Genomic DNA, 27,993 nt, shown 5'->3' on the forward strand with positions numbered 1-27,993 from the left:
AAAGAAGACTGTAACCCATCACATTAGCTCTGCAACACTGAACAGCTTGTTGATAATCTACTCCAGTTAACAAAGATTTGTAACCATAGCATTATTATGCTACTTGAGACAGTTGTTACTCTTTCCCAGCAGAGGTGGTTATTGTAGTGTCTGCAGACAGGTGCATAATTTATCCAAATTAGTTCTTGGTGAAGATGAATAGCTATATAATGATATCGCTATAAAGTTCAGAAAGCTGTTCCTGCAGAAACTTTGGCTCAAGTGGTTTCTGCTCACTGGAGTGTTAAAACATCTTTTCTATATCATGCCCACATGTTATCCGTTTGGAAACATTGGTAAATGCAGCATCAATTTCCACCTATACCCCGCTAACACCAGCATCTGTACCCAGCTAACAGCAGCATCAGTTCCCTCACCAGCATCTCTCATGTTTCTGTTTAAAATGTTGGACAGTTTGCTCGACATCCAGTGTTGGATGAATAGAAGTCTCCTCCAGCTAGATGATCAAATGACTGAGGTTTTGTCTTTATTTTCCCTCTTCCCTAGCCTTCAAGTTTATCCTCTCTGTGGCAGTAGTGTGAAACAGGCAACACTCATTCCTGTATACATCAAAACTAGTCATCTTGCACTGCCTTTCACTGCTCATCATAACAATAACAGCTCTCTGTGTGTTGAGCTTGTGCCTGTGGTAATCCTTCAGGAGACCAAGTTCCTCAAGAAGTTATTGTGACTCAGCTCCCTCTAGTGGTTGGATGATGGTGAAAACAGCTCCACATGTGAGACTACCGATCGCTAAGCGTTCTTGTTTTCTCGTTTGATGAGGGGAGTCATCAGGTTATTATCAGACTCCCAACTGTGACTTAATCATAACTTGAACTGTCCATAAATGAGCAACAGTGTGTGGGCGGAGGATCACAGAAGCAGCTGTGACGGGAGAGTGAGCAGGCACATGAAGAGCAGGCCTCACTGTCTCCACGAGTAAGCAAGTCCAGTCTGCTTAGTGTTCCCAGCTCTGCGTGGCTCAGGTCAACCTGATGTTGAGGCTTGAGAGTTGGGAATGGGGTGGTGGGAGCAGAAACACCTTGTCCTATTCCCACCAAGCAGCTGGCAAATCTATCCCACTGTTCTCACAAATGCTCGTTCATAGGTACATGCAGTGGGGATAAAGGGATCCTATTCTGGTTGGCTGCCGGTTACCAGTGGTGTTCCGCAGGGATCAGTGTTGGGGCCGCTTCTTTTTACATTGTACATCAACAATTTAGATTATGGAATAGATGGCTTTGTGGCTAAGTTTGCTGACGATACGAAGATAGGTGGAGGGGCCGGTAGTGCTGAGGAAACGGAGAATCTGCAGAGAGACTTGGATAGATTGGAAGAATGGGCAGAGAAGTGGCAAATGAAGTACAATGTTGGAAAGTGTATGGTTATGCACTTTGGCAGAAAAAAATAAACGGGCAGACTATTATTTAAATGGGGAAAGAATTCAAAGTTCTGAGATGCAACGGGACTTGGGAGTCCTCGTACAGGATACCCTTAAAGTTAACCTCCAGGTTGAGTCAGTAGTGAAGAAGGCGAATGCAATGTTGGCATTCATTTCTAGAGGAATAGAGTATAGGAGCAGGGATGTGATGTTGAGGCTCTATAAGGCGCTGGTGAGACCTCACTTGGAGTACTGTGGGCAGTTCTGGTCTTCTTATTTAAGAAAGGATGTGCTGACGTTGGAGAGGGTACAGAGAAGAATCACTAGAATGATTCTGGGAATGAGAGGGTTAACATATGAGGAACGTTTGTCCGCTCTTGGACTGTATTCCTTGGAGTTTAGAAGAATGCGGGGAGACCTCATAGAAACATTTCGAGTGTTAAAAGGCATGGACAGAATGGATGTGGCAAAGTTGTTTCCCATGATGGGGGAGTCTAGTATGAGAGGGCATGACTTAAGGATTGAAGGGCGCCCTTTCAGAACAGAAATGCGAAGAAATTTTTTTAGTCAGAGGGTGGTGAATCTATGGAATTTGTTGCCACGGGCAGCAGTGGAGGCCAAGTCATTGGGTGTATTTAAGGCAGAGATTGATAGGTATCTGAGTAGCCAGGGCATCAAAGGTTATGGTGAGAAGGCAGGGGAGTGGGACTAAATAGGAGAAAATGGATCAACTCATGATAAAATGGTGGGGCAAACTCGATGGGCTGAATGGCCTACTTCTGCTCCTTTGCCTTATGGTCTTATGGTCTTATGGTACCTTGGGTATTGGTAATCCATGAAGTAGTTGGTAACCGAGGATGGAGGAAGTATAATTAACTACTTAAATGAACACTGCTTTTGAAATTTTGTATTTCTTTTTGGAGTGTCTAGGTAGCAAGGTTTAGTGGTTTACTAAATTTGATTTTGTTGATGCTTGTACTTGCATCATAATGTAGTTCAAGTCAAGGTGACCAATATTGCCTCTTCCTTTCAATATTGCAATCCAATCATGCATTAAATAAGGGGGAAAGAATGGAATACATTTTTTTGTTTCAAATTGTATTACAGAAGAAGTTTGTAGGTGTAGATATGTACTACATTTGATTAAGATCTTTGGCTCCAGCCAAAATAGGACTCAGAGTTCTGAAGAGTTGCTTACTTTTACTGAACCATGTAAATGCTCCACTCCCAGTCCTGTGGTTCAATGGTATAAGCTTAAACTGCAAGATTCAGTATCAGAGAAAACTCTTGTAGACTTTATGGCATATTGAGGAGTTTGCTGAACACTTCAAACATGTTGGAAGAATGTCACAGTGTTTGTGGAATGCAATATATGAGTATTCATAGAACATGGAACATTCAAATGAGGCTGCCAGTGTGAAGAAACGGAATATTAACCAAGCTCAACGAATGGAGAAATTGGTGAAAGAAACACAGCATGTGTGACATCCAGGAGCTTTTGTCAATAGCTTACTTTTAAATTGTAGAGTCATAGAGCAGCACAACATGGATAGAGACCCTTTGACCCAACCAGCCCATGCTGATCATGGTGGCCACCCAGCTAGTCCCAGTTTCCTGTGTTCAGCCCGTATTCCTTTAAACCCCATCCCTCCATGTACCCATTCAAATGATACCGGTGTACTCCTCACCAGCCATTTCCTCTGGCAGCTTATTCATTATACACACTGCTTTCCGTATGAAAATGTGCCTCTTATGTTCCTTTTAAATCCTTGGTCTCTCACACTAAATCGCTTTCACCTAGTTTTGCTCTCTGCTACCCTGGGAAAAGGCAGTCACCATCCTCCTTATATTTTTAAACATTACTGTAAGGTTGCTCCTCATTTTCCTATCTTCCTAGGAATAAGACCAAGCCTGGAAATTCTCTCCCAATAATTCAGACGCCCAACCTCCTAAATCTCTATGCTCTTTCTTGTTTAGCACTCGGTAATAAATGAGACCACAGCAAAACTAGTAGCATGAATCCTGTTGGGAAGAATAACAAAGGTGGAGATGGCAGTGATCTACTGTACACAACATATAAGCTGTACTTCCTAAGTTGGGATTTTGCTGGAGCAACATTCAATGACACCGAAGGAACTCGGGTCAAGGTGTGTCTATGGAGAGAAATACACTATTGACATTTTGAGTTGAGATCCTTCATCAGGACTAGAAAGACAGGGAAAGTATGAAAAGGTGGGGGCAGGAGTGGAGCAAGAACTGGGTGGTGATTGATCGATCTAGGTGAGGGGGGATCCTTCACTGTATCATTTCTTCAAGGTGTGTCTATCTAGACTTAGTTACTATCTTCTCCTTGAAGAGAGCCTGTGAGGTCCTCTCTGCTGCTCTTCTGTTCCTAGACCATGTGCTCATTCAGACCCTAGACCCCCACCCCCAACAATAACTCACCAGCTTTTGCTCCACCATTTCCCTCACTATTTTATAATGGCCGTCTCTCCTCTTTCTTTCCAGACCTGGTGAAGGGTCTTGACCTAAAATGTTGACTTGCCTATTTCATTCCATAGATGCTGCCTGACTTACTGAGTTCCAGCTTTGTGTGTTGCTCCAGATTTCCAGCACCCGAAGTCTCTTGTGTCTTCAGAATTCTGCTGGACCTTTTTCTTGCATCAGTGTTCATTGAAGGCAGAAGGCTATCAGTGGAACTTAAACTGATGCTGCAGAACTGGTGACCTATGAGCAGGAGACAGACTGGGGTAGGACGTGTACGGTGAACAGTCAGGCCATGAGGAGTGTTATGGAGCAGAGGGACCCACAAAGCATGTGTATAGTTTTCTGGAAGTAGTTTCACAGGTAGATAGCAGGGTGAAGAAGTTGCTTGGCATACTGGCCTTCATTGAGTACTGGAGTTGGAAAATTATGATGTAGTTTTATAAAATATTGATGAGGCCACACTTGGAGTATCAAGCCTCTGTAGTATCCAAGACATCTTCAAGGAGCAGTGCCTGGGGATGGTGGCGTCCATCATTAAGTATCGCCACTACCCAGGATATGCCTTCTTCACACTGTTAACATTGGAAAGGAGGCAGGCAGTCAGCAATTCAGGAACAGCTTCTTCCCCTCTGCCACATGATTTCTAAGTGGACCTTAAAACCATGAACACTACCTCACTACTTTTTTATTTCTGTTATTTTGCACTAGTTATTTTAACTTAACTATTTAATAGACATATATTCTTAATGCAACTCAGTTTTTTCTCGATTTATTTATCATGTATTTCATGGTACTGCTGCCATAAAGTTAACAAATTTCACAACATATGCCAGTGATATTAAATCTGATTCTGCGCATTGTGTACAATTTGGATAACCTTGTTTAGGAAAGATCTTATTAAACTAGAAAGCGTGCAGAAGAGATTTACTTGGATGTTGCCCAGACTTTGGAGCCTGAGTTACAAGGGGAGATTGGATGGACTAGAACTTTATTCCCTGGAAGGTGGGAGATTGAGGGGTGACCTCAGAGTATATATCATGAGCGGCAAAGACATGATGAAGGCATGTAATCTTTTTCCAAAGTGAGGAATTACTAAAAACAAGAAGGTATAAGTTGAAAATCAGGGCAGCTTCTTCACACAAAGGGTGTTGTGTATTTGGAATGTGTTGCCATAAATAATGGTTTGAGCAGGATGCATTAGCAACATTTAAAAGCTAGATAGTTAAGTGCATAAATAGGAGTCGTTTAGAAGGCAACGGGCCAATTATGGGCAGATGGATGTCAGTACGGATGTGTTGGGCCAAAGGACCTGTTTCCCTGCTACATGAGTCTGATTCTGCAACAATCAGAGATAAAGTTGGATTTAATCGATCGTAGAACAGTACAGTACAGGCCCTTCGTCTTACAATGCTGTGCCGAGCCTTTAGCCTGCTCCAAGATCAATTTAACCTTGCCCTCCACATACTGTAGCACTCAATTTTTCTATCATCTATCTGTCTATCTAAGAGCCTCTTTTTATAAAAAATTTCCTAAATTATCTGCCTTTACCACCCTCCACCCAGTAGCAGCATGTTATATGCAGTCACTATGTAAATCTAACCAGGTGACCATTGTATATAATTTTTTTTTATTGTTATTGTGCACTTGTGTACCCACCTTAGTAATGCTGAAATAGCTACCTGTGCCTTTAAATTGGAGAAGGGAAGATGGTGGCGTGATGCAGCTCGCAGTGGCCACACTGGTGGTGATGTCTGTTATTTGTCAAGTATGGTGCCGAGCACAATCCTGATTTGATGGAGACGGACGTGAGAGCACGGAGGAACATCTGGTGAAACTTCTGAAATGCCTGCTTTGCTGCTGCTGCTATTGTGTGGTCCAGAACCTCTGGAGGAGAAGGCCCCGAGTCCTTGGCTTTGTTTGTTGCTCGGCGGCCGGGGCGGGGTCAAAGTGCTCAGCAGAGGATGGTGCTCGGAGAGGCTGTGTCAGAGGCTCGAAGTTTTCGGATGGACTCAGAGTCCGCTGCGGTCGGGTGCTTCCAATGGTGCTGCATCAGCAAGTTGGCGGTGCTTGGAGGTTTATGGCGGGGAGTGTTCCTTCCTTCTGCTGCCTGCGTGAGATGATGAGTCTATCGGGACTTTGAGACTTTTTTTTTTTACTGTGTCCATGGTCTGCTCTTTATCAAAGTATGGTATTGCTTTGCACTGTTGTAACTATATGTTATAATTATGTGGTTTTGTCAGTTTTAGTCTTGGTTTGTCCTGTGTTTTCTTGTGATATCATTCTGGAGGTACGTTGTATCATTTTTTTAATTCATGCATTTCTAAATGACAATAAACAAGGACTGAGTGTCCTCATAATCTAATCTATATAGCTACCCGTGCCTTTAAGCAGCTACCCATGCCTTTAAGAGAAAATGATGATGTCACTTTACATGGGTGGAGTCAAATGAAGAGTTGCCATGTTCCAGAGGGAACAACGTTCAAGTACCTTTCCCAGGTTTGGTGAGGAAAGATTTTCATGAGTAAGTTGATCAGCACTGGTTTGTGTGATTGGGTGACATTCTTTATCGGCCTACTAGAGTGAGTGAGGAGAACCTGTTTCAGGGTCTAGCTTATATGTGTTTGGAAGTTAAGCTTGTGTGTGCCAAATAATTGCCACTACCCTATTGGTTTCTATATTTTGTTTTATTTATTTTCATACTGCATACATAACAAGGGTGTGGTCCGAAAGTAAACTGAGATTGTAACAGCAGAAACTGTTTTTTTTAAAAATTCATTTAGTCATTTTTATTTTGATACCCTCTTTCTGCATTAAAACACCTAAAACAGATACAGGAATTAAAGACCCGAAAAAGTATTTGTTGTCCTGTGTGTCTTTTTCCCCAGGCCACAAAATGTTTAAAAAAAAAACAAACAAACTTGCCTGACATTTCCCTCTATACTTTCCTCCTCATATTAACCTTTTCAGCTCTAGGAAAGAGGCTGGCCACTTTATCTATGCCTCTTATCATCTTAAACACCTCTATCAAGTCACTTCTCACCCTCTGCTACACCGAAGAGAAAAGCCCTAGCTCATCCAAACTAATGTCAAGACATGCTCTCCAATCCAGGCAGCATTCTGATAAATCTTCTCTAAAGCTTTCACATCCTTCTGAAACGAGACAACCAAAACTGAACACAATATTCCATGTGTGCCCTGAGAAGAGTTTTGTACAGCTGCAACACTTCCTTGCAGTTCTTGAACCCATTCCCCCTACTTATGAAGGTCAACGCACCATGTGTCTTCTTACCACCTTATCAACTTGCGCTGCAAAGTGGTGGGGTCTGTGAATGAGATTGCAAAGAGATCAAGGCCATGAAGACACTGTGTGTACCAGCTGTAGTTGGAATGTATGTAAGATGTTTTGTAAGGGAAACCAAGTTGCACCTGAAAGAGAATGATTCACCTCAGTTTTCAAAACACACCTGTACAACTAAGTGCAATAAATATGATGAGTCATGAACTGGAATGACAAGAGGAAGTAGCTTTCATCGTTTTCCCCTCTTCCTCGCTATTAATAAGGGTCTTTAACCTGAAAGGTTAACTGTTTCTTTCTCCCAGAACAGCCCAGAACAGTTTCTATTATGGTAGGTATTGTTGAATGAGTTGAGTTTTCTGTCTGTTTTGTGCTAACCATTCCTGTGGTGAAGAGAATTGGCATCATTAGAAACTGTGGAGATTACAAGAAAACAATCAGCAGAGAGGCGAAGGTAGTCAGAGGCCACTAATGTCTGATAGAATGTTTAATTTGAAATTAAATATTTATAGCTTGGGTGCATTCCTATGACTATAAATGCCTTGGAAGTTGGATTTCTGCAGGAGCATCACAGTACATTTAAGGAGATGACAAACATATGTTAGCATAGACTTAACATAAATTAAACAGAACTTGCACAACAAAATAATCATTCAGAATATTACTGCTAGTTGAGAGAAGAAAGTACGATATTCTCTGAGACAGGGTCAAGGTTTTACAGGGAGGTTCAAGGAACTGGTGGCAGTGGGGCAGAAGATGAACCTTGGGGTGTGAGGCATCGGGCTCCTGAATCTCTTGCCGAAAGGCAGCATTGAGAAGAGGACATTGCTCAGACAGTGGGAGTGCTTAATGACAAATGTTACCTTCCTGACACATTGCCTCTTGTTGGCATCATCAATGGTGGGAGAGCTGTACCCATGACTAAACCACCACTCTATCCTCTTGCATTCCTGTGTGTTGGAGCTTCCAATCTGAGCTGCAATGTACCTAGTCAGTATGCTTTCCACTGAATACTGACATTTATTCAATCAGTGGAGAGATTTTTATATCCCCTGGTATATATTTATCAGCAGATTGAGTTGTATAAAGGATCAAAGCTGTATATTGTGTAAATATTCCCCTTTGCTTATTCCAGTATGGGACAGAATCAGCTCTTGACTATTTTCCTGCGAGCATGCATTGGTTGAAGCCCTCGTGTTATATAACACATTGGTATCTGGAAAGACGGAACAGAAACACAAAGAGAATCTAGAAGGTTACTTTAATTCTATGGAAGAGGAATATGACTGAGGAAGGACATGAGTATCTTTGTTTTTTCAGTCCTCTATCTTGTCCTCAATGTGGCAGCTGAAAGATATGAGCCAGTTGTGTGAAAGTTTCCAGCAGTGTTGAATGCACTTTGACTGACTATCTTGACTGAGCTGAAAATCAATTTATAATTTATAAACCTCAATGATAGTTTTTGCTGTATTCCAAGACGTATAGCAGTTTCTGCTGAACTCACAGATTCTTGTTTAATTTGATTCAGTGAAGCCTTTACTGTTGGAGTGTGATATACTTTATGAAGAATTGAGAATATGTTTTTGCATCAACACACTTTACAAACCTGAAAAATATTACTCACAACTAGAAAAATAGATTTACCTATAATCTATGTACTGAAAAATCCTTCAACTGTTTTTAATCATTGGATCATCATGATTTTATGAACCTTAAGTTCAGCTGTTTTGGGGGATCCAATAGAATACCTCAATTGGCCTCAGCCAGAGCCAGTGATGGGTGTTAATAGCTTCTTTCTATCAGGATCAGAATCAGCTGTTTCTTCTTGTCATTATTTTGGTGCTTTTTCTTTTTAGTATCATCTGGACATGTCCCACATCCTTACTGTAGACAACACAAACCACAGACAAGAAGCATAATCTGATTCTAACTGCCACACTGAGTCATTTGGACTTGGCTTATCAGAGATATTCCTTTTGTTTTCACTCCTCCACTAGGCTTTGTTCCTCGGTCTGTCTCTACCACTGAAATCGATCATCTTCTGTCTCTTTTCCATCGGCTCCTCCCACTTTCCCCAGACTCGACGGGTAGTCATGGGCACACGAATGTAAGCATGGTCATGGTAGTTATATAGCTTTTCTGTGCTTCTTGACTATTTTTGTATTTTTATTCAAATAAAAGGTGACCACATTTCTTCCTCCTCAGAGAGCCAAGGTTTGTTCAAAAGATATGATTGTCTTGTTATTAATTCCCTCCAATGGTTGGATGACAGTGGGAGTAGAATGACTTTTGCACACAGAAGCACATTATGATTGCTGTGTTGCATTTACTCGATACTTGCACAGACAGAACAGTGCTATCATGATTAAGCCACATTTCAATTTACATAACATCATCAGCCAGTACCCCTACCACTACTAAAACTCTCATCCATGGTTCTATTACCACCACAAATCACTCGTGGCCATCCTACTTCATGTAGTCTTGAAATAATCTATAACGGTTGGCCATTTCCTGATTATTGCTTTCTGTTCAGCCATGGTCATTGTGCTGCTACTTAGACTCTTGGGCAGTGTCTCACATAGAATTCTTCCTTATTTCCCTTTATTGTAATCTCCTCTCCCTTCCCTAGTCTTCAATTCTGTCTATCTGAACCAATCACCTCTTTCACATTCCCTTCCCAGTGGCGCTACCATGTTCTCAAGCCCTTAATTCTATTTCCTCTGGCTATTGCCACTTTGTAGTGCTTTTTATTGCATTACTCCAGCTTGTGCTACTAGACTCTGCTGTTGCTTTGCATTTGTCACTGTATTTATTGTTATTATTATCGGGTACAGTATGGTGCAAAAGTCTTGGGGTGCTTAAGATGTTTGTGCCATATTGTAGTAATTTGTATTTTACACTACTGCTGCCACAAAGGAAAAACAAATTTCATGATGTGAATGACAATAAACCTGATTCTAATATGGGTCTCTATTGTGGACTGGGAGTGGGAAGGGGGCAGGGAGAGGGAAATTGTGATGAGGAAAAGGGGAAGGAAGAGCGGAGGAATCGCCAGAGGGACATTCTGTAATGATCAATAAACCAATTTTTTGGAATCGAATGACCTTGCCTGCTGTCTCAAAGGCTGGGTCATAGTCATACTTTATTGATCCCGGGGGAAATTGGTTTTCGTTACAGTTGCACCATAAATAAATAGTAATAGAACCATAAACAGTTAAATAGTAATATGTAAATTATGCCAGTAAATTATGAAATAAGTCCAGGACCAGCCTATCGGCTCAGGGTGTCTGACCCTCCAAGGGAGGAGTTGTAAAGTTTGATGGCCGCAGGCAGGAATGACTTCCTATGATGCTCTGTGCTGCATTTCAGACGAATGAGTCTCTGGCTGAATGTACTCCTGTGCCCACCCAGTACATTATGTAATGGATGGGAGACATTGACCAAGATGGCATGCAACTTAGACAGCATCCTCTTTTCAGACACCACCGTCAGAGAGTCCAGTTCCATCCCCACAACATCACTGGCCTTCCAAATGAATTTGTTGATTCTGTTGGTGTCTGCTACCCTCAGCCTGCTGCCTCAGCACACAACAGTAAACATGATAGCACTGGCCACCACAGACTCGTAGAACATCCTCAGCATCATCCGGCAGATATTAGAGGAGACTGAGGTCCCCAGGAAGTAGAGACGGCTCTGACCCTTCTCTGAGCCTCAGTGTTCTTAGACCAGTCCAGTTGATTGTCAATTCGTATCCCCAGGTATTTGTAATCCTCCACCATGTCCACACTGACCCCCTGGATGGAAACAGGGGTCACCAGTACCTTAGCTCTCCTCAGGTCTACCACCAGCTCCTTAGTCTTTTTCACATTAAGCTGCAGATAATCCTGCTCACACCATGTGGCTGCACCTGTACCAATCCCTACCCCGCATTTGGTACCCCTTTTGTGCCAACTGTCTCACACTCCTCCCCACGGCACTCCACCCTTGCCATTAATTTAATTTTTATTCTTTCTTATTTCCCTTCTAATATTTGTATGTTTGTATATCTGTGCACTTGTAATACTACAATGACACTTGATTTCATGTGGGATCCATAAAGTGTCTGGTCTGTCTATACCTAAAATCCTTTGCTCCCACCAGAATTACAAACTTGCTCTCTGCTCCACTTTGACAAATATAGTACCCTGGAAAACGTCTTGGATACCCTAGCTATATATTCAAGGGGGATATTAAAGGAAGGTTTTTCACTCAGAGAGTGGTTGGAGTGTGGAATACACTGCCTGAGTCAGTGGTGGAGGCAGATACACTAGTGAAATTTAAGAGACTACTAGACAGGTATATGGAGGAATTTAAGGTTGGGGTTATATGGGAAGTAGGGTTTAGGGGTCGGCACAACAATGTGGGCCGAAGGGCCTGTACTGTGCTGTACTATTCTATGTTCTACATATATGTACCCAAGACTTTTGCACAGTATTGTATACTGCTTAATCTCTGAGCTTCACACTTCATTGCACCTTGAAGCTTCCTCTGGAGAAATTTGGCATGTCCCCATTGACCCCTGCCATTTTTTATCGATACACCATAGAAAGTGGTAGTACACCATCAGTGGTAGAGAAGTTATTGGAGAGAAAGCTTATGGATGGGATTTATGAATGGGAAAACAATGGCCTAATTATGGAGTGCCAACATGACTATAAGCGGGGCAAGTCATGTCTTATTAACTCGATTGATTTTTTTTTTTGACGAGGTGATGCGAGTGATTAATAAAGTTAAAGCTGTGGATGTCATCTACGTAGATTTTACTAAGATGTTTGACAAGATCCCTCATAGGTTGCTCATCCCGAAGATTAAGATGCATGGGATCCATGGTGAATTGGGCGTTTGGATTCAGAGGATGGGGCGGGCTGGACGCAGGACAGACAAGGAAAGAAACACAGCAATGATTAGAAGCTGAAGACGAACTGTTAACAGTGGAATTAGTAGTGAGTATTTACCCTACTAACTTGAAACCCTCAGGGTGAAACCCCTGGAGGAGAGGCAATAGCCATAAAAGATTTATTGAAGAACACGCAGCAGCTTTAATGAGACAATATTGGCAGAGACCAGTGCCCAAAATCCGTACTGTGTGGTCAGGAACTAGACTGTAAAATCATACCAAGGCATTTGGTCAAGTTTTTGTACAAGTTTGTGAACAGACTTACTGTGGATGATAAACTATTTCATTCCAATGAACCAAGAAACAGATGGCGAGCTGCCCAGGATGAAGAACCAGCGTGGGAATGGAATGTGTAATTTCGCAGAGGATTTAATACAGTTGGATGTACAAGTTTATTATCATTCGAACAATCTGAACTTGGTTTTCTGCAAGAACTTATTATTTTTGCAAAGACTTTGATAAGTTACTGACTGAGATTTACTTTGTTTAAGAGTTGTGATGTTGGAGAATTGTCGTGAAAGGAGTTAAACTGTGTGTATATATTATTTTTGAATTTGAATTTAAACTTAAACTTGTAGATATACTGCCTGGAACTGAAATTGAAGTTAACTATAATATTTGAGAGTAGGAATTGTATTTGGTTTTCTAACTAACTAGGGATGTAAAAAGGAAAGTTTAGTGTGTAAACTTTTAAATAGGGAATAACGCCAGATCTAATTAGTTAGAGAAATTGGAGTAACAAAGGTTACTTTAATGAATATCACTGATTCTAACTAAACAGGAATTTGGCTTTTGTTGATATGTAAGATTTGGAACCTAAACAGAATGTTTGAATTCTGAATTGTTCTTGCTCATGTAAATATTTTGTACATATTGTTCTTTTCTTATAAACAAAGCCTTATCTCCAGAAGTGTGTGGTTTCTATTCACTGCCTCCTTCCAATACCTAGAACCTTCTGATGCCCTATTAGCTACCTAGTGTAATTTGATTTTCTCAAAAGAGTGCGATGACTAGTCGCACATGATCAGACCGGTGCTACACAGGTGTTACAAGTGGTTGAAGGGACTTATTCTAGCTGGAGGTCTGTGATTAGAGGTGTTCCATGGGGATCTGTGGTGGGACCTCTGCAGTTTGTGATGTATATAAATGTCCTGGATGAAAACATAGATGGGTGGGTTAGTAGGTTTGCAGCTGATATGAAGGTCAGTGGTGTGTTGTACAGTGTAGAAGACTGGCAAAGAATACAGCAGTCTATTGATCAGTTGCAGATATGGTGGAGAAATGGTAGATGGCGTTTAACCCAGCCAAATGTGAAATGTTACACCTTGGTAGGTCAAATGCAAAGAGACAGTACACTGTAAAGGGCAAGACCCTTAACAGAGCTGATGAGCAGAGGTATCTTTGGGTCCAAGTTCATAGCTCCGTGAAAGTGGTTACACAGTTTGATAGGGTGGTTAAGAAGGCATATGACATGCTTGCTTTTATTAGTCCAGGCATTGAGCTGAAAAGTCAGGAGGATATGTTGCAGCTTTTTAAAACTCTAGTTGGGCTGCATCTGGAGTATTACGTAGAGTTCTGGTTGTCTAAATATAGAAAGGATATTGAAGCTTTGGAGAGGGAGCAGAAGAGGTTTACCAGGATCCTGCATGGTTTAGAAGACATGTGCTATATTGAAAGTTTGGACAAACTTGGGTTGTTTTCTATGGGGCAGCAGAGACTGAGGGGAGATCTGATAGAGGTTGATAAAATTATGAGAGGCGTAGACAGAGTAGACAGACAGGATCTTTTCCCAAGTGTTGAAATGTTTGATACCAGCGTGCATGCATTTGAAAGTGACAGGGTGATTTCAAAACAGATGTGAGGGGGATTTTTTTATTATTACACACAGAGTGGTGGATGGCTGGAATGTGCCACTTGGGGTGGTGGTAGAGGCAGAAATGTTAGAGATTTTTAAGACATGTTTCGATAGGCACATGAATGTGATGAAGTATTTAGACATTGTGTAGGCAGAAGAGATTAGTTAGCCATTTGATTACTAATCTAATTGGTTCGGCATAGCATTGTGGGCTGAATGGCCTGTTTTCGTGTGGTACTGTTCTATGCTCTATGCTCTAAAGCATCCTATCTGGACACCTGCTTGGTATGGCAACTGCTTGGCACGGCAACTGCTTGGCACATGACCTTAAGAAACTGCAAAGTTGTGTGCTCAGCACATTACAGAAACCAGCCTTCCTTCATGAACCATGTCTATACTTCTTGCTGCCTCAGTAAAGCAGCTGGCATCATTAACGACACCACCCAGCCAGGGCATTCTCTCTTCTCCCCTCTCCCATCTGGCAGATGATACACAAAGCCTGAAAGTATGTATCACCAGGCTCCAGGACAGCTATAAGACTACTACATGGTTCCCTAGTATGATTAGATGGACTTTTGCCCTTGCAATTTACCTCTTTATCATCTTGCACCTTATTGTTTACCTGCACTGCACTTTCTCTGTAGTTGATTCTGCATTCCTTTCTTGTTTTACACTTATTATTGTAACTCGTTCTTCCTCAGTGCACTGTGTAATGATCTGTTGGTGTGAACAGAATGCAAGATAAACTTTTCCTGTAATTTTTCACATATGACAATGATAAACCAATCACAATACTAACCCATTATATGAACATCAACTAATCCGAATATCAATGGTAATCAATCTTTCTATTCCCTCACTCTCTTACCATTCCTGTCTCTGCAAATCTTCTCATTTTTGAGACATTGCTTGGCATCTTTTATTATCGGAGGTTTCGGATTTCAATATACAATGGTGCTAGAAAGCTTGTGAACACTGTAGATCAACACTAGTGTACCTCAGGGGTGTGTGCTTAACCCACTGCTCTACTCTCTCTATAGCCATGACTGTGTGGCTATGCATAGCTCAAATACCATCTATAAATTTGCTGATGATACAACCATTGTTGGTAGAATCTCAAATGGAGATGAGATATGTCAACTAGTGGAGTGGTGTCGCAGCAATAACCTTGCACTCAGCGTCAGTAAGACGAAAGAGCTGATTGTGGACTTCAGGAAGGGTAAGACAAAGGAACACATACCAATCCTCATAGAGGGATCAGAAGTGGAGAGAGTGAGCAGTGTCAAGTTTCTGGGTGTCAAGATCTCTGAGGACCTAACCTGGTCCCAACATATCGATGTAGTTATAAAGAAGGCAAGACAGCAACTGTACTTCATTAGGAGTTTGAAGAGATTTGGCATGTCAACAAATACGCTCAAACTATAGATGTATCATGGAGAGCATTCTGATAGGCTACATCGCTGTCTGGCATGGATGGGGTGGGGGAGGGCTTCTACACAGGACCGAAAGAAGCTGCAGAAAGTTGTAAATTTAGTCAGCTCCATCTTGTACCCAGTACCCAGCACATCTTCAAGGACCGGTGTCTCAGAAAGGCAGAGTCCATTATTAAGGACCTCCAGCACCCAGGACATGCCCTTTTCTCCCTGTTACAATCAGGTAGGAGTTACAGAAGCCTGAAGGCCCACTCTGTGATTCAGGCATAGTTCCTTGCCTTCTGCCATCTGATTCCAAAATGGACATTGAACCCATGAACACTACCTCACTTTTTTAATGTGTATCATTTCTATTTTTGCACAATTTTTAATCTATTCAATGTACGTGTACTGGGATTGACTTACTTATTTTTTTCTTGTATGTTATGTATTGCATTGAACTGCTGCTGCTAACTTAACAAATTTCATGACACATGCCGGTGATAATAAATTATATGATTATGAATTCTCTATTTCTGCAAAAATATGAGCTAAAATGTAATCTGATCACGCAAGTCCTAAAGCTAGATAAAGAAAACCCAATTAAATAAATAAATAATTATACTTGTTCATTTATATAGTGAGAAAATTGATCCAATATTGCATGTACTTGTTGGAAAAACTGTGACCCTTGGCTTTCAGTAACTGGTGTGACCCCCTTGTACAGCAATAACTTCAATGAAATGTTTCGGGTAACTGTTGATCAGTCCTGCACATTAGCTTGGAGGAATTTTAGGCCATTCCTCCTTACAAAACTGCTTCAACTCTGGGATGTTGGTGGGATTCCTTGCATGAACTGCTTGCTTCAGATCCTTCCACAGCATTTCTATAGGATTAAGGTCAGGACTTTGACTTGGCCAAGCCAAAACATGTATTTTCTTCTTTCTAAACAATTCTGTTGATTTACTTTGTCTTTCAGATCATTGTCTTGATGCACTATCCAACTTCTATTAAGCTTCTGGTGATGGATTGCTACCCTGACATTCTCCTGTAAAATATCTCGATACAATTTTGAATTCTTTGTTCCCTCAAAGAATGCAAGCTGTCCAGGCCCTGAGGCAGTAAAGCAGCCCCAAATCATGATGCTCCTTCCACTAAACTTCACAGTTTGGATGAGGTTTCAGTGTTGTTGTGCAGTGCCCTTTTTCGTCCGAATATAGCAAAGTGGATTTCTGCCAAAAAGTTCAGCTTTTGTCTCATCTGTCCACAGAACTTTGTCCCAGAAGCACTGTAGAACATCCAGGTGATCTTTTGTTAACTTGAGACATGCAGCAATTTTTTTTTGAGAGAAGTGGTTTCTTTGTTGTGTCCTTCCACGAACACGATTCTTGTTCTGTATTTTTCTAATAATGGACACATGAACAGAAACTTTAGCAAGTTCTAGAGATTTCTGCAGGTCTTTTGTTGTTGCTGTAGGATTCTTTTTGACCTTGTTCAGCATTGCACATTGTGCTATTGGTGTGATCTTTGCAGGATCCCTACTTCCAGGGAGAATTCTTCTAAAGTCCTCTGAAAGTTCTTTTGATTGACATATGGTGCACATAATCAGATCTTTCTAGAGAAGAGCAGGTTCTGTCAGTAACCTGACTTTGTGTGTCTTTTTTATATAATATAGCACCTGTAGAAGCCACACCTCCAATCTCATCTCATTGATTGGAACACCTGACTCTCAATAGCTTTTGAAGAGGGCATTATCCCAGAGGTTCACTTATGTTTTCCAACAAATGCATGTAATATTGGATCATTTTTCTCAATAAATAAATGAACAAGTGTAATGGTATTTTTGTGTTATTTATTTAATTGGGTTCTCTTTACCTAGTTTTCGGACTTGCATGAAGATCTGGCATTTAGGACTGGCATTCATAGCAAGAGAATTCGAGTACAGGAGCAGGAAGGTACTACTGCAGTTGTACAAGGCCTTGGTGAGACCACAACTGGAGTATTGTGTGCAGTTTTCGTCCCCTAATCTGAGGAAAGACATTCTTGCCATAGAGGGAGTACAAAGAAGGTTCACCAGATTGATTCCTGGGATGGCGGAACTTTCATATGATGAAAGACTGGATCGACTAGGCTTATACTCTCTGGAATTTAGAAGATTGAGGGGGGATCTGACTGAAACATATAAAATTCTAAAGGGATTGGACAGGCTAGATGCCTGAAGATTGTTCCCGATGTTGGGGAAGTCCAGAATGAGGGGTCACAGTTTGAGGATAAAGGGGAAGCCTTTTAGGACCGAGATGAGGAAAAACTTCTTCACATAGAGAGTGGTGAATCTGTGGAATTCTCTGCCACAGGAAACAGTTGAGGCGAGTTCATTGGCTATATTTAAGAGGGAGCTAGATATGGCCCTTGTGGCTAAAGGGAGGGGGTATGGAGAGAAGGCAGGTACAGGGTTCTGAGTTGGATGATCAGCCATGATCGTACTGAATGGTGGTGCAGGCTCGAAGGGCTGAATGGCCTACTCCTGCACCTATTTTCTATGTTTCTATGTTTCTATCTGATCCCTATCTCGGTTGTATTTTTGCAGAAATAGAGAAAATTCTACAGGGTTCACAAACTTTCTAGCACCACTGTATATCAATTGCCACTTTACAATATCATAGTTTAGTCACAAGACAGTTGAATTGTCTTCATAGCCAATTAAGAGTGTATGGAATATAATGTAGAAAATAAGATAAGTAGTTTGTACTCAACAAGAAGATGATAATGATCAGATAGTCCTTCTGTTGATTAAAGATTGGAGATTTGCCAGGACATTAGGGCGATGCACTTTTTCATACTGGCTACCTAATTCGAGATAACACCTCAGCCAGCTGGAATGCAGTTGATTAACTAATTCTGTCTATCAAGTTTGATGGTTACATAGCTGTCAGGGATTGTGGTTGATTTTATATATACACACCTTTTCTAGGTAAGTATTCTCTGCACACTGCAGCTTTATCTGGAGAAATTACCTTACTTTTAAGAGATGAGTTATGATAGATTCTTTTTTCCCCTGCTTTTTAAATAGGCTCTGTTTTCTTCCTAAATTGATTGTGTTTGCCGTGTAATAGACTGTTTGCTGTGCAGCACATGGCCTGCTCTAGCACAAATTATTACAACTTTGCTTCAAAATAGTGCCATTGGAACCTTTCCATCCACTCTAGGATTTATTAGAAACTTTTGAGAGATTTGTATTTGGGTGGGGTGGGGGGAGAGAACAGTTCAAGGAGTTGTTGACACAGCACAAAAAAATACCAATTACCTTGGTTGGAGCTGTGCAGAAGGAATGAGGATGATTAAAGGTAATAGGAGTGTTTCTTCAAGTTGAATCTTGGGCTCTTTATCAATCAGTTGTGGCATTTACAGGAGCCTGACCATCTGCTGCACTCAATCAGTGTCAGTGCACATCATATCACCGGCCACAGGTGCTGCAGTTCTGGGCTGAAATTAGCTCAAGGTTTTCCTGGGCCTAAGTTGCTGCGGCACCACGTCAGGTTTCACTCATTTGCCAAGTATTTAACTTCCATGATTTTATGATTTCTGAAATAAATACATATCAGGACTGGGTTGGATCTCACATAGAATCATAGAGAAATGACCAAATAAAAACAGATCCCCTTGCCCACCTGGTTCATTCTGATGCTTATGATCCACGCCCAAGAATTATAAATATGTGACATGATCAAAAGTACCCAGCCCTTGATTGTTCAATTCCACCAGGGTAACTTTCTACAGATTTCTGAACTTTTGTTATGTTGCCATTGACTGGGGCATGTGCCTTTGATTGATGAATCAATTTTTCTCTCCAATGAATAAAGATGTTTCTCTTCCATTTTTTATTAAGAGATTGTCTTTTTATGGCCCCTTAACTGTGGTTTCATCTGCAAATGAAAATATCCTCTCTCCATCTGTCTCATTGTCCTCATTACCCGAAAAACTTCTGTTAGGTCACTCAGGCGTCTCTTCACAGAGGTTAGCCTCAGTGGGTTCAGAAAGTAAAATCGAAAACATTATAGATGCTGGAGCTCAGCAGGTCAAGCAGCATCTGCAGAAGGGAAACAGTGCTGATGCTTGCCAGCGATTCTGCCGGATGTGAGTAGAGTTATCTGCGTAAATTGTCATAGAGACATAGAGCACTGTTGTACAGAAACAGGCCCTTCAGCCCATCTAATCCATTCTCAATTATTATTCTGCCTAGTCCCATTGACCAGACCATGGTTCATTGCCCCCTACACGCCTCCTATCCAAGTGCATATTCCAAACTTCTCGTAACTGTTTAATGCCCACCACTTCCACTAGCAGCTCGTTCCATCTCTCACCATCCTCTGAGTGAAGAAGTTTCCCTCTCATGTTCCCCTTAACATTTCACTTTTCACCCTTAACCCATGACCTCTCATTCTATTCTCACCCAACCATATACATTGCCCCAATACATTGTACAATAGTACATTAAGAAATGATGCAATATAGAGAAATAAAAAATTTGGGTCAAAAAGGTAGTAGATGACTACATAAACTAAAGGAAGTGTTGAATAAAAATAGAGTAGAAGACTAACACACAAACTTAGCCAATTCTGCTACAAGCAAAAGAAACTCGAGTACAAAGGAAAATGGAGTCCCAGGAAGGAAGGATTTTGAGTTGTCCTGAAACACTTCCTTTTATTTTCTGCAAGATATTACTGAGCATGTCAAAGAGTTTGTTTTTGTGCAGCAAATTAAATGGCATATATTGGATAAGTTCGGGGCATTTAAGAAACTCTTAGATAGCCATCCATTTTTCAATCATCCATGTGCCCATGTAGAAAGGAAGGGTTAGACTGATCTTGGAGTAGGTTAAAAGGTCAGCACAATATTGTGAGTTGAAGGGCCTGTTTTGTGCTATAGTGTTCTATGTTTGAGTTGGTTTCACATTCTCTCTGTAATCACTTAAGGATGTTCAGTGTTTCAGTTATATGAATTGTAATTCTGTTGTTAGGCTCATTTTGTTTTCCCTATCTCTTTGCTAGCCTGAAGTTCAACTTGAAGTTCAATCATATAGCACTGTTTATTTCACTAAAACATGATTACCGTTTCCAGTGTATTTTGCATCTTCTGGAAATTCAACTTGACACTTCTTGGCAGAGGCTGTTTATCAATCAGACATGATATCAGCATCAGGCAGGCATTGAATGATGATATTTCACTTATTTCTGACATGTTGGTGGAGTTATTAGATCACATTTCCAGGGGATGGCCATCAGTTCAGAGAAAAGCACATTTTTCTTGGTACCACACATGGTGCTGTTAGAACCCAACTAGAAAAGACCAAAGCTTGCTTTCTAGTCTTTGGCACTCATCTTTCACCCTTAGCCCCGTAGCCGCCTCTCCCTCAACAGTGCTGGTTCCATAAGACACAGGAGCAGAATTAAGCCGTTTGCCCATTGAGTCTGCTCTGCCATTCCATCATGGCTGATTTATAATCCCTCTCAACCCCGTTCTTCTGTCTTCCCTCCTGTAACCTTTGATGTGCTTACTAGTCAAGAACTTATCAAACTCCTCTTCAAATCTATCCAGTGACTTGGCCTCCACAGCCTTTGTGGCAGTGAATTCCTTAGATTCACCACCCTCTGGCTTAAGAATTCCTCCTCACCTCTGTTCTAAAGGGGTGTTCTTCTATTCAGAGGTTGTGTCTTCTGGTCCCAGATTCCCCCAATATAGCAAACATCCTTTCCAGGCACTCAATCTATGCCTTTCAATGTTTGATAGGCTTCAATAAGATCCCCTCTATTCTTCTTTACTCCAGAAAATACAGGCCAGTACGTTCCTCAAAAACGTTCGTCATATGTTAACCCTTTCATTCCTGGGATCAATATGGTGAAGTTCTTCTGGACCCTCTCCAATTCCATCCAGTGCACTGTTTTCAGATAAGGTACCTCTGTTCCACTTGGCACTTACCTTTGTGCCTTCAACCAAGCAAACTTGGAGTGTAGGATCTACTGAGAATAACACTGTGCAATGAACACATGGCACGGCTAATGCCGATGCTTTGCAAATTCTAGGCTGACGTTTGGAATATTTGAAAGAAAATCAACAAAAATAAAAGGATTATTTTTTCCCCACCTGTTTTCTTGTTCTCTTGCACTTTTGTCAGTTCCCTGCTGTGGAGCAGGTTTTCAGGTGATCATTAACATGTGAGCCTTTAATGACTGCCAGTAGGGCTCCTAACCTTGGGAGGCATCATGGTTCTATTTGAGTCTCAGTTACTGTCTCTTTATGACAGCACCTTGTCATTGTGGTAGGGATCAGGCAAGTCATCACTGATTGTATATGGATTCAGGTACTAATAACTGCTTTTGCTTCTGCTGCTTAAACTTCTTTAAAATGATCCATAATGAGCCCTCAATTTATTGAGAGCTATGCAAATTCATCTTCCTGCAAATACTTGACCTGTTCAGAAATGGTTGTAAATCGTCAAAAAATAATAAATCCAGGCAATTCTTTCAGGACATTTTCAAGGAGCGGTGCTTCAAAAAAGCTGCATCCATCACTAAGGACCCCCCCCCCACACACAGGGGTCGGCAACGTTTTTGCCTCTGTGGGCCAGATCGCGTATTAATGAGTGGACGGTGGGCCAGATAAATGCCATTTTTAAAAAAACTTGAAATATGGGAATTATCCATTTAAATATATCTAGTTATGTTTTGCCTCAAATTAATGAATAACGCATGCTAGAAAATCATTTGTGCTCAAGGTTGCCTACCCCGATAGAACATGGGTTGTTCTCATTGCTACCATCAGGGAGGAAGTACAAAAGCCTGAAGGCACACAATCAATGATTCAGAAACAGCTTCTTCCCCTCTCTGATTTCTGAAGAGATATTAAACTCATGAACACTACATAACTACTTTTTAATGTCTATTTTTGACTGATGTAATTATTTAATATATGTATTTACTGTAATTCTTATTTTTCCATTGTTATGTATTGCATTGTGCTGCTGCAAAGACAACAAATTTCATGACATATGCTGGTGTTATTAATCCTGATTCTGAGATGCTGAAAATCCAGGGTAACGCAATCAAAAGGCTGGAGGAACTGGGCAGGTCAGGCAGCACCTAAAGGCAGGGGTTCCCAACTTGAGGGTCATGGACTCCTGCGTTAATGGTAGAGGTCCATGGCATAGAACGGTTTGCTGTATGGAGAGGAACAAACAGTCGACGTTTCGGGCAAAGACCTTTCATCAGGCTGAGTTCCACCAGCATTTTGCGAGTCAGTAAAAAGTCTGGTTATCTCAGAAAAGACCAGAAAAATGTGCAGCTGTGTAAGAACTGATAATTTACTGTCACCTTAATGGAAGGCATATAAACAACTTCATATTTTTCTTAATTACTGAATAACTCATCTCTGGTGGTCAGCATCTGTTCCAGCATTCAGTAACAAACTAACAAGACAGCAATGCCCTGACTTTTTTTTTTAAAAGCTGCTGTTTCTAATTATGATGTTCATTCACAATTGAAAGATACATATTCCTCCTGTGCTCGTGAAGCAGCTCACAAAACATTAACCTTACCTTGGGCTGTCAGTCACCATTAGACGGACACTTCAGGCTTGCATGTTGAAGTCTTTCAGCACATTATTTAAGCCACTCAAGGTGACTGCTTCAGAATGACACAGTAAATGCAAATGGCACTCCCACAAGCTTCCTGCACCGTCCTTGCTGTGGATGCTACAATGAAGCATGGAAAAGCGTCCAGTAAAGTGTGTTTGCTCTCCTGTGGGCTTATTTTTTTTTTGTATTTTAGGAACTCAGCAGAACTTAGTTCTTTCCACACACCAATCTATCACCTGTGGAACTGGGGGGAGCCAACCCACTTGACCATTGATATATCACCATCAGGAATGCTTACCGTGCCATCCCATGTCTACACTTTGGAAAGTCCGATCATTTGTTTGTACTACTGCTCCCAGTGTATAGGCAGAGACTAAAGACCACAGCATCAGCAGTGAGGGCCAAGAAGGCATCACCTAGGGAAGCGGAGGAGGACTGCTTTGAGCTGATGGACTGGACAATATTCAGGGATTCGTCTTCAAATCTGAAGGAATACACCACAGTTGTCACCGACTTCATCAAGACCTGTGTGAGTGAGTGTGAGCTTTCATAAACATACTGGACATACTCCAACCAAAATCCGTGGATGAACAGAGAAATCCATAGTCTGTTCAGGGCTAGATCTGTTGCATTCAAAACTGGTGATCCAGAAAGATAAAAGAAGTTCAGGTATGACCGAAGGAAGGCTATTTTAAGAGCCAAAAAGAAAACCCCAGTTCTGATTGAGGTTAGAGATGGAATCAGATGGACATCAGCTCTGGCAAGGTTTGCAGTCCATTAAGTGAAACTTAATATCATGAATGGCTGTGATGCTTCACTCCCAGATGAGCTAAACACCTTTTATGAACACTTTTAAAGGGAGAATAATACTACACCTGTGTGAATCCCTGCAACATCTGGTGACCTTGTGACCTCTGTCTTGGAGGTTGACATTTGAATAACTTTCAAGAGGGTTAACCCTTGCAATGTGTCAGGCCCTGATGGCATACCTAGTGGGTCTTTGAATACTTGTACTCACCAATTGGCAGGAATGTTCAAGGAGATCTTCAATCTCTTACTGCCACAGTCAGGTTCCCACCTGCTTCAAAAAGGTGACAATCACACCAGTGCCCAAGAAGAGAAAAGTTGAGCTGCTTCAACGACTATTGCCCAGTGGCACTCATATCTACTGTGATGAAGTGCTTTGAGAGATTGGTCATGGCTAGAATCAACTCTTGCCTAAGTAAGGACCAGGACTCATTGCAATTTGCCTATCGCCACAATAGGTCTACAGTAGATGCAATCTCAATGGCTCTACCCTCGCTCTTAGATCACCTGAACAATAGCAATCCTTACGTCAGGCTGCTGCTTATTGACTACAGCTCAGCATTCTTTTTATTGTAATTTATAGCTTTGTTATTATATATTGCAAAACAACAAATTTCACGGCATATGCCGGTGATATTGAACCTGATCCTGATTCTGAATTGTAATTGAGCTGGGACACATGGGAAGCGATAGGTCCTGAGGGGGCAAAGGGAGAATAATTGAGTTCATCAGTGTCTGACCATCATGCATGTGCAGTATATGTGGAAAGACTGAGCAGTGAGTAAGAACCTATTGTGTCAAAGATAAAGACCAAAATTTCCTTGGACAAATAACATTTAAATCCATTCTTGTGTTTTTATTTACATGTAATTTTGAGATGGTCAGTGAATTACATCTTTCTTAAAAATTTTATTGTGTTCTTTTCTTGAGTTCAACTTAGAAAGTTCGTAAACTCTATAACTGTCAGAAGCCCTTAAGGTGCTCTTGTTCCAGAGCAGCATAGTTAACACCTAACGTGTCCTTTTAAATAATCCTCAAGGATCCTATCTACATCTTTCAGTAGACAGCAAGATTTGTCTGGCCCAGTTTAAATATAGATTTATATAACTTGCCTTTGTCATGTGCAGCAGAACCAAGCCACTGAGACAGTTTCAGTCAATGGTGATAAAAGAACATTAGAAATAGAATAAGGCCATTCATCCCACTGCGTCTTGCTCCACCAGCTCAGCTCATCTTTTACCTCTGTGCTACTTTCCAATACCAGCCCCAGGTTCCTCAGTTCTCTTAAATTCTGAATATCTGTGGAGGTCTATTCCAGACAAAATTAATTGAGAGGATCAAAAGCAACTGCAGAAAGTTGTAAAATTAGTCAGCTCCAGCTTGAAGACCAGCCTCCATAGTACAGAACATAGTACAGCACGGTACAGGCCCTTCAGCTCACAATGTTGTGCCGACCCTCAAACCCTGCCTCCCATATATCTCCCCACCTTAAATTCCTCCGTATACCTGTCTAGTAGTATCCAAAACATCTTCAAGGCGCAGTGCCTCAGAAAGGTGACATCCCTCATTAAGGATCCCCACCACACAGGACATGCCCTGTTCTCATTGTTACCATTAGGAAGGAGGTACAGAAGCTTGAAGGCACACACAAAACGATTCAGGAACAGCTTCTTCCCCTCTGCCATCTGAATCCTAAATGGACATTGAACCCATGAACACTACCTTCCTTTAATTATTTCTGTTTTTGCACTATTTTAAATTTAACTACTTAATATAGCGTGTGTGTGTATGTATATGTGTGTGTGTATATATATATATATATATATATATATATATATATATATATAAAATGATTTTCCTTTTTTCTATATTTTCATGTATTGCATTGTACTGCTGCTAAGTTAACAAATTTCACAACGTGCTGGTGATATTAAAGCTGATTTTGATTCTGATTTTAATAGTTATGTCAATTCTCCAGATTCTTAAAGTTAAGCTTTTGAAAAGAACAAACACAATTTCATTATGACAGATTATCAACCAAAATAAAATCCAGCTCTGTACTGCATTATAAGCCTGTGTGTAAGGAATTTGCATCCCTCTATATCTTTGAGGTCTCTCACTGGCATTTTAGTAGGATTAAAAGATAAAGATTATCATAATTTGTTACATGTAATCAAAACAGAAACATACTGCAAAATGCATCGTTAGTGTCAAATTAAGTCAGCAAGGATAATGCTGGGCAGCCCATAAATGTCAGCATGCTTCTGGTGGCAAAATAGCATGCCTCAACTTCCTAGCTGTACGACTTTTAAGGCACTATCATAGGCATTTGGACATCGACTCAGGCCTAGGGGGCTGGCGTTGGGCACGATGACAGACTCTTCACTTCTCCCTCTCCCTCATCAGTGTGTTCAGTTCATCTATATTAGCCACGCTGCTGTCTTCTAGGAGCATGTTGACCATAGTCTTGGGAGGGCGCCCAGGGTTCATCCTCCCATGCTTGGGCTCCCATATGATGGCTAGGCTGGCAGGTAGCTCGGGGTGGCGTAGACAGTGTCCCGCTAGTTGCAGTCTTCTCGCCTCGATTTTAGTGGTGAGCATCGGTAGGTCATCATAGAGCTCGATGTTCATCATGTGCTGTTGCCTACTCACGTCAAGAGCCATCTGGAATATTCGTGTATAGCAACCATCTAGAGACTTTCACATCGTCTTGGTGAGTGTCCATGTCTTGCATCCGTACGTGAGAATTGACTCTATGACTGCTATGAAGATCCTCTTTTTAAGCCCTCTGGTCAGGTACAACTTCCAGATTTCCTTCATGTCGTTCATAGCCCTCCATGCCAGCGCCTTCCGTATCTTTATGCCCTTCTCCGAACTCATCAAACTTGATCCGAGGTACCTGAAGTTAAAGACTTTCTTGATGGTATCATTCTTTACGGTCTTGAGAGTACCTTCGTTGCAGTTAAACGCCATGTACTCTTGTCTTTTTAGCATTTAGGTGAAGTCCAACTTTATTGCACTCAATTTCCACTTTTGTCAGTACCTGCTGTAGTTCCTCCATCTGGTCAGAGAGCAGGAGTATGTCATCTGCAAAATCGAGATCTGTGGGTGTAACTGGTCTGACCCTTTTGGTTCGTCCTGGTTTTATGGTAAAACTGAGCTTGTCATGATCTTTGATAGCTTGACATAGAGCATAATCAAGGACGATTATAAAGATGTAGGGTGCCAGAGTGTCTCCTTGCAGCACACCAGCTAGGAGCTCAAACACTGCTGTTTCTTTGTCTGGTGAAACAACTTTCGCCATGGTTTTGGTACAGCTGGACTCTATTGCTCTCAGTAGAAGGTCTGGTACTCTGTAAGCTTTCAGGATCTTCAGCATTTTGCCTCGGTGAATGGAGTCAAAAGCTTTGTGAAAATCAATGAAAGTAAGCACGGCTGGTAGGTTGTTCTTCTTGACTTCCTCGATGATCCTATGGAGAGCAAGTATTTGCATTACTGTTGGGCGCTTCTGCCAAAAACCATTCTGATTGAACCTCAGCTTAAGGTCAATGGCAGTGCGAATCCTGTTCTAGATCATCCAATTGTATAGCTTTGCTAAGGTGCAGGTCAAGCTGATGCCGTGGTAGTTGTCTGTCTTCGTGAGTCATCCTGACTGGGATGATGTTTGAGAGTGACCACTGTTCTGGTTTGTCGCCTTTCATCAGTGCCGTATTACATATGTCCAGCACGATGTCATCCAGGTCGCAGTTTTTCAGGACATCTGGTGGTATCCCATCTGGTCCAGCGCTCCTGCCGTTTGAATGCATATTTGGCCTTCCTCAGTTCCTCAATGGTGAATGGGCCGTCATTGATGTCGACTTGCTTTAGTATTGTGGGTATGTCCCCTTCTTCCGTGATTGTTGGAGGGCTTCCCAGCAGGTTCTTAAAGTGGATAAACCATGTCTGGACATGGTCCTCTGCTGTTTTACCACTTATTTGACCTGATGGGGACTTCTTCCGTCTGCTGATCTCGTTGACTAGGCGCCATGCTTCTCTATGCTGCTTGTCTTCATTAGCAGCCTCTACCTCTCTAATCCTCTCAGCTAGTTCCTCTTCCTTCAGTTGGTCGTAGGTGGTAAAGAGATTCTTCTTTGCTGTCTTGAACTTGT

The 27,993-nt window shown here is 41.5% G+C and overlaps 1 protein-coding gene across 1 annotated transcript in view; it reads left to right on the forward strand.

Moving 5' to 3' along the window:
- Window positions 1-6,365: 6,365 nt before the first annotated feature.
- The window catches only part of sgcd (sarcoglycan, delta (dystrophin-associated glycoprotein)), a 543,710-nt gene continuing 522,082 nt past the window's right edge, over window positions 6,366-27,993 (forward strand). Inside the window, exon 1 of the mRNA XM_072264010.1 lies at window positions 6,366-6,428. The gene's annotated coding sequence lies outside the window, so the exon portion shown is untranslated. The remainder of the gene's footprint in view (window positions 6,429-27,993) is intronic.

The sequence above is a fragment of the Mobula birostris genome, chromosome 7 (genome assembly GCF_030028105.1).
Source record: "Mobula birostris isolate sMobBir1 chromosome 7, sMobBir1.hap1, whole genome shotgun sequence".
In the NCBI taxonomy this organism is placed as follows: Eukaryota; Metazoa; Chordata; class Chondrichthyes; order Myliobatiformes; family Myliobatidae; genus Mobula; species Mobula birostris.